The sequence below is a fragment of the Symphalangus syndactylus genome, chromosome 14, assembly GCF_028878055.3.
Source record: "Symphalangus syndactylus isolate Jambi chromosome 14, NHGRI_mSymSyn1-v2.1_pri, whole genome shotgun sequence".
Lineage (NCBI taxonomy): Eukaryota > Metazoa > Chordata > Mammalia > Primates > Hylobatidae > Symphalangus > Symphalangus syndactylus.
Genome location: NC_072436.2, coordinates 78,107,042 through 78,114,261, shown reverse-complemented (window position 1 = coordinate 78,114,261; position 7,220 = coordinate 78,107,042). Strand labels below are relative to the sequence as shown.

At 37.5% G+C, this 7,220-nt stretch overlaps 1 pseudogene; it reads right to left on the bottom strand.

Moving 5' to 3' along the window:
* Nucleotides 1-3,766: 3,766 nt before the first annotated feature.
* On the bottom strand, nt 3,767-4,261 carry LOC129462476 (probable ribosome biogenesis protein RLP24; annotated as a pseudogene).
* Nucleotides 4,262-7,220: the final 2,959 nt, after the last annotated feature.

The window sequence follows — 7,220 nt, the reverse complement described above, 5'->3', positions numbered from 1 at the left end:
TATAATCCCTTCATGCCTTTCTCCACAAAACCTACAATAATATCTATACTTCTTATCAATATGTTGAAGGAAGTTGAATTTGTTCTTGTAGAGAACTACAAGAACAAATTGAAGTGTTAAGTCCCACTTCAAGGTGTTTGTGAGCCCAGGACAGGGCTGCCTATGAGGCCCAGGAACATCTGGGTCACATTACTTAAAAATCAGCAACCTCTCCTCTGGCTGAAGATATGCATCATTTTTAAAAAGCAGAAAGAAAGAAGAAACACCTATAAACCATTGTCTTGGGGCCCAGGACAACACGGCTCAGCCCTGAAGGATAAAGGTAGAGTTTTACCAGCCAAAGGTACACAAAGTCCAAAAGATTGGCCTTAACTCAGTGATGTAGTTTGGATATTTGTCCCCGCCCAACTCTCATGTTGAATTCTAATTCCCATTGCTGGAGGTGGGGCCTGGTGGGAGGTATTTGGGTCATGGGGGTGGATTCCTCGTGGCTTGGTACTGTCTTCATGATAGTGAACGGGTTCTCAAGATATCTGGTAATTTAAAAGTGTGTGGCACCCCTCTACTCTTTCTTTTGCTCTTGCTCTGGCCATGTGACATGCCTGCTCCCCCTTCACCTTCCACCATGATTGTAAGCTTCATGTGGCCTCTCTAGAAGTTGAGCAGATGCCAGCACCATGCTTCCTGTACAGCCTGTAGAACTGTGAGCAATTAAACCACTTTTCTCTATAAATTGTCCACTCTCAGGTATTTCTTTATAGCAATGCAAGAATGGCCTAACACACTCAGAACTTCTCTGTGTACCTCACAAAATGGTTATAAGGCCTTCAACTCTTAATCTTTCTATTGTAAACATTGTTGATTATTCAGGATATTTACCTGATGTGGCAAAATTTGTGTGAAAAGTCAAAGAATAAAAGTGTTTAATAAATCCCAAGGCAGAGACTTTCATTTGACTGAGAACTCTTTCCATGGCCAGAAAATCAACAGCAGCAGCTTTCTGAGCTCATCTGTGAAGTAATGGGATAATGGATTAGATTTTCAGAGCTTCCAGCAGAGCTTGTGGTCACATTTAGCTCCATTACTCTACTTCCCTCATGATTCTCTTTGCTTTTTCATGGTGGAACAGGGCCTATTAGCAAGCAAGAAGTAGCTTTTAAGAAAAAGGTCACATTAAAAGAAAAAGAAAGAAAAGAAAAAGGTCACAGAAAAACACATACCTTGAAAAACTAATAGGAGTAGAAATTGGATATGGAGAAAGATGACAGAGTCCAAGAGAGCATCCAGGAAGCTTTTAAGGTTTGAGAGTGTTACATAGTACACTACTTTGAAATAATAGCCATTGAAATGACTAAAGCTATAGGAATTTGTTGTGGAAGCTTAATTGCTTCAAGTCATTGGTGCCACATCCAGAACAGCAACCATTTTAACTGGAAAATTGGTTTCTACAAAATGATCAACAAGTACAAATGAATGGATGATGCTCTATTGCAAGGGCAACATGAAGATAGCCCTGAACATGCTACAGTGATTTGCCACGTAAGCCACCTCTGAGAATTGAGTATCATAATGTAGAGGAAAAAGCATAAGATTTAGAATTAGATGGCCTAGATGAAAACCCAAGCTCTAATACTTGCTACTTGCCAAACAGTAGGTCACTCAGTTCTTCTGAACCTCAATGGCATCTTCTATAAAGAGAGGTATTGTACCTCACATGGTTGTTAAAAGGTTCAGTGAAGAAAAATGCAGATGAAAGCACTTTTAAATTTTTTCTAATGATGAAAGTAATACGTGTTCGATGCAAGCAACTTATAAAGCAGAAAAATACTAAGAAAAATGCCAAAGAAGAACCCATAATCTTACTAATCGAGGAGAACAGATAGTATTTCAATATGTCTTCTCAATTATTTTATACATATGGGTGTGTGCACGTGCACACACACACACACAAATACACTTCCTTTTAAAGAAAAATAGCATCTTGAATGTGCATACTATTTTTGTAGGCTGCATTTCTACTTAGCAATAATATACTGCAAAATATTTCCCATGCCAATATTCTTCTACCACGTGTTTAGGAAAACACTTAAAACTGTAAATGGCCATTCAAATATCAGTAGTTATTATGAAAATATGAATGAATGAATATTCTCATTTTTCTCTCAATACACACCAAACCTGAAGCACCCAAAAAGTCCCCCTGCATCATTTTATTGGCAGTTTTCTAAATAAGCTATAAGGTGAACAGGATCCTTTTCTTCTATCTTTTTTTGTTTCTTTCATGATTTTTCTTTTTGATAACTAGGAAGAAAAAAGTTACAAAATGAGATTGCATGCCAGCATATTTTATTTTAAATGCCTTTGATTTATTATCTTCAAATTTGCTTTTCCAACGATGTATGGATTCTGTTGAGATGTGCTACATGTGCACCCTCATGCTTTCCATTAACATAAGTTACAAATAATTACCCAGAAGTCTGGACCCACTGCCCTTTTGTTTTCCATATCCAAGGTCTTTTGCTCTCATGAAGAATATATACACTTTTTCTATTTACACAAGTAGAAAGTAAATTGCAACTCTGAATTGGGAGTGGCACAAAAATGATGAGTGGGCAAGTTAATTTGGTATGAGGATGTTTTGCCTACCTCAACTGACCTGGATTGAGATTTGGAGATGTGGGAACTCATTCTGGCTCTCATTATTCATGCATCTTGAGCAAACCACTCACCTTTCCTCAACCTTGGTTTCTTCATCTGTAAAATGTCAGGAATAGAGTAGATAATCTCAGAACTTCTAAGATTTTAAGGCCACATTTGGAAAGTCAGGTGTGCATTCTGATGGAACACAGGAGATACAGTGGACAGATATGCCCCAGAAGAGCTCTAACCAGCTGCTTAAATAGTGAAAACTCCTGTGCCACTTTTTTTTAAACCTTTTAAATGGCTTTATATGCAAGTAATGAACAGATGTTGTACCCATAAATTCTACTTCCCAAAAACAGGAGCTTTTTAAAAGAAAACCACATAATAACTTTTAAAAGATGCTGGGATTCCTCTGCTTCTAGATCATCGCTAGGCTAGAAAAATAAAGTTTGTTCTATCAGGAATCACAAGTTAGAACTGAGTATTCTCCAAAGTGGAAATTCTAGAGTGTAGTGTCACTCCAAGCAAAAATTATTCAGTTCTCATCCCCAACATCCACAGCTACCTATCAGAAGGGTTAAACCAAGTCAAAACAGTCCAGCATAATTAGACTTCATCAAACAATGTCATTATGCTCTTCTAAGATACAAATAAACCAAAACAGGAAATACTAAAATTAAAATAATATTTGACACTGTCATACAAATTGTTAGTTCCTTGTTGTATCCCCCACTTCTGTAACATTAATAAAGGGAATATTTTACCGCAAAGAATATTTTATACATCACTGGCCATGAATTTTTGCCATTGGTTATTATACAAATGCTGCCTAGTGCCATTATCCAAATGGCATAACCATTTTATGTCCACAATTCACTTCTACAGTTATAAGTAGAATTTTCATGATTTACATAAGTACATCTATCAGTGAAGATTTAACACTGAGATGCAATCTAATGTCTGTGATATGTGACATTTTGTAGATGGCAATGTAGGAAAGATATATTTTAATCACTTTTCATTTAAGTGACCTTATATAAAAAATAAACTAATAATTTAGCAGTTCCAAGTCTCCAGAGGGCATTTTCAAATGTAAATAAAAGAAATGGTCACAGAGATTTTTTTAAGAAGCATCTTCCATGTCCACATCCTCTTGTAACTGCTGTACCATTTTCTCTTACAACTGCTTCCCTTTGCCTGCAAGAGGGGCTAGGATAAGATGGATGTTTTGCTTGACTTCTTTGAACTTTCTGTAGCGCTTTATTTTTCTTCAATCTGTTCACTATAAATTTAGCTTGGCATTTCTGTTTTATCTCTTCACCTCTCTTCATTGCCTCAATAGTTTTATTCCATAGCTCTCACTGGTATTTGATAGGTTCATTTCTACGTTTTTCAAATTCAAATGAATTATCCACTGTAAGCTCTTTACCAGCTGCTTTCCGGAATGCTTTGGTCCACCTAATTTTGCGAGGATTGCGCTTCTTTTTAAAGTTCTTATGATATTTAGAGTTACAAAATCTGAACACCTTGCAATCGTTCTGGACAAACATCATGTTGTGGCTGGGGTAGATGGACCCCGAACAGAAATAACACTTTTCAATACACATATTGAACCCACGTGAGTCCCCACCAAACAAATGCCAAGCTTGAGAGCCCTGTGCCACTTATTAAATGTACCCCTATTGGAGCTTCCCAAGTGCTCTCACTCCCTAATCCCTCCCCCTTCAACTTCCCTAGCTTTCCCCCTGTATCCCCCATTTGTCTAAACTCCAGCAACTTTTCCAGCTGTCATCCATACTGGTTGGTCAGTGCCCAACTATTTAACAGTTTTAAAATATTTTGAATATCACCCCGGATACAAGAAACTCTTTTGCATCTCCACTGCACAATACATACCTGCTCACCATAGAAGCTAAATCCTTGTGACTAAACCCTCTGGGGCTCACAAAGTTGGAGACTATGTTTAAAACTGGCCATTTTTATGGAGGTTGCAGTGAACCAAGATTGGGCAACTGCACTCCAGCCTAGGTGACAAAAGCAAAACTCCATCTCAAAAAAAAAAAAAAAAAAAAAAGAAATTGGCCATTTTTACATGTAATAGGTGAAAGTAAAATGAAAACCTTAACTGAACTGTATGAGTTTTATCAACAAGTATAAATCAGATATATTTATTTTTCTATGTGTACAGGTGTTTTAATGTTTTAAAAAATAAAGGGAATTTTTGAAAATACTTTAGTTCTAGACTTTAAAGTAACAGAACATACGAATGTGTTCTCTTTTTAAAGCATCTTTATGGAGATATAAGTCACATACCATAAAATTCATCCATTTAAAATATGCAATTCAATGATATTCAAAGAATTCTACAACTATCATTGCAATCTAATTTTAGAATATTTTTATCCACCCCCAAAAGCACATATTCCTTAGCAGCCACTCCCTATTCCCTTCTGCCCTCAGCCTCTGGAAACCTCTAATCTACTTTCTGTCTCTATGGATTTGCCTACTCTGCATATTTCATATAAATGGAGTCATAGAATATGTCAATTTTGTGATTGGTTTCTTTCACTTACTATATTGTATCAAGGTTATGAGTGCATTTTTGACATCTGAGTCAAGTTGAAACCAGAAGCAATCCTGGGCAAAATTTGAAGGACACAGTAGTAACATTTGGTTTTGGTATCCTCTGACCTCTTCTTGTAGATCCAGCTCTACCCTATCCCCCAGGCCTTTCCTCCCCATGCAGTTTCCCAATTTTGGTATTATCTCCTTCCCTACAAACAAATCTCTTGTGAAATACCTGGACCTATGGAGATCTGTTTTATCTTAAAACTCCCTGAAAGTAAGGAAACATGAGCAGTAAGGACTCAACGTACTACTCTGCCCAATGGTAATTGACTTTAGAGGATAATTCTTTAATAGCAATAATAGTTTTCATTTTGGAACCCTAACTAATGGCTGGGTTCTGCACTAAACACTATGTAATACCTCATTCTTGGTAACTAGGAATTAGGTAATAGGTCATTCTTGCTAACCAGGCAGGTGTGTACTAGTATTTTCATTTTACAGGGAAGAGGGTATGGATTCAGAGAAGTTACCCACCCAAGGCAACACATCTATTAAATGGCAGAAGCAGGATGTCCATCAGGTGTATTTGATTTCGTGGTTCATGCTCTTCATTGCTTCATTCTCACAGCCCAAGACACGGGTTTTTCACATTGTAGTATCTCTGAAATTGGGATGTTTCTTATAATTGATGATGTCTTATTATACTAGGCCTTGGTTTTTCTTTTTTAGTGGCATATGAAATAGTGATGCATCTTACAGTGGTTTATATCTTTGATTTTGATAAAAGCTGGTACCAAACAATATTGATTTTCTAAAGGAATTAGCCTTTAATAATGGAGTTTTGGGCATTAGTGACAGAGGTAAAGAGAGAAGGAGATGGGTTTTGAGGGGAAGCTCCTTCCTCAATGTAGCAATGTCTCACATATACAGATGCCTATCTGCTTCTTCTGTGGATAAAAGTGACCCGGTAGGTGCTAACCTCATGATGCCTTAATCACAAACACTGCTCCTTTGAAGTATCTAAGTTTTTACATTTCGGTATAGAGAGGTGATGGTCTTGCAACATCAGTTTACTATTGGAGTTATTCAAACAAATTGATGTTAATTGAATTTAATTTTGAAAACATCATGACATTCTTAAATGAGAGGGAGAAAAAAGGACCATCATTCACTTGCAATTATTTTTCTCATCCTTATTTTCTCTGTTTCTAATAGCACATATATATAATGTTCCAACTCTAAAAAAGTTGAGGAATCACTGACCTACAGCAAAGTGACATTAGAATAGATTCATATTTGCAATGCCTCATATATTTCTCCTCATGTATTTTCTTCTCACACTTTCTGCCCACATTTTTGAGAAAACGATTATAAATAAATACAAATTTTTGTGCCCAAATAGTTCCCCTCCTCACATTTTGCTTTCTGCTTTCTAGCAGAGGCATTTGAGTATCCTTGCAAGAGCAGAAAGTGAAGTAGAAGGAGGCAGGAGGAAGCAAGTATATAAGTATTCACTTGTAGTTTTGTCAGGTTGCACTCACTTGTGAAGGAAAGAACAGGTGAGTACAACCTGACCAAGCTATAAATCACAGGACTGTTGGTTTTCCTGTTCTATATGGACATTCACCCACCTGAGCTGGAGTCAGGGCTTTCTTTTTCTGGAGCGATTCCAAATAGAAACTTAAAAGGAGGCCGGGCCTGGTGGCTCATGCCTGTAATCCCAGCTATTTGGGAGGCCAAGGCAGGTGGATCACCTGAGGTCAGGAGTTCCAGACCAGCCTGGCAATATGGTGAAACCCTGTCTCTATTAAAAATACAAAAATTAGCTGGGCATGGTGGCATGTGCCTGTAGTCCCAGCTACTGGGGCAGGAGAATCACTTGAACTTGGGAGGCGGAGGTTGCAGTGAGCCAAGATAGCGCCACTGCACTCCAGCCTGGGTGACAGAGAGAGACTCTGTCTCAAAAAAAAAAAAAAAAAAAGAAACTTAAAAAGAGAGACAGAGAGAAG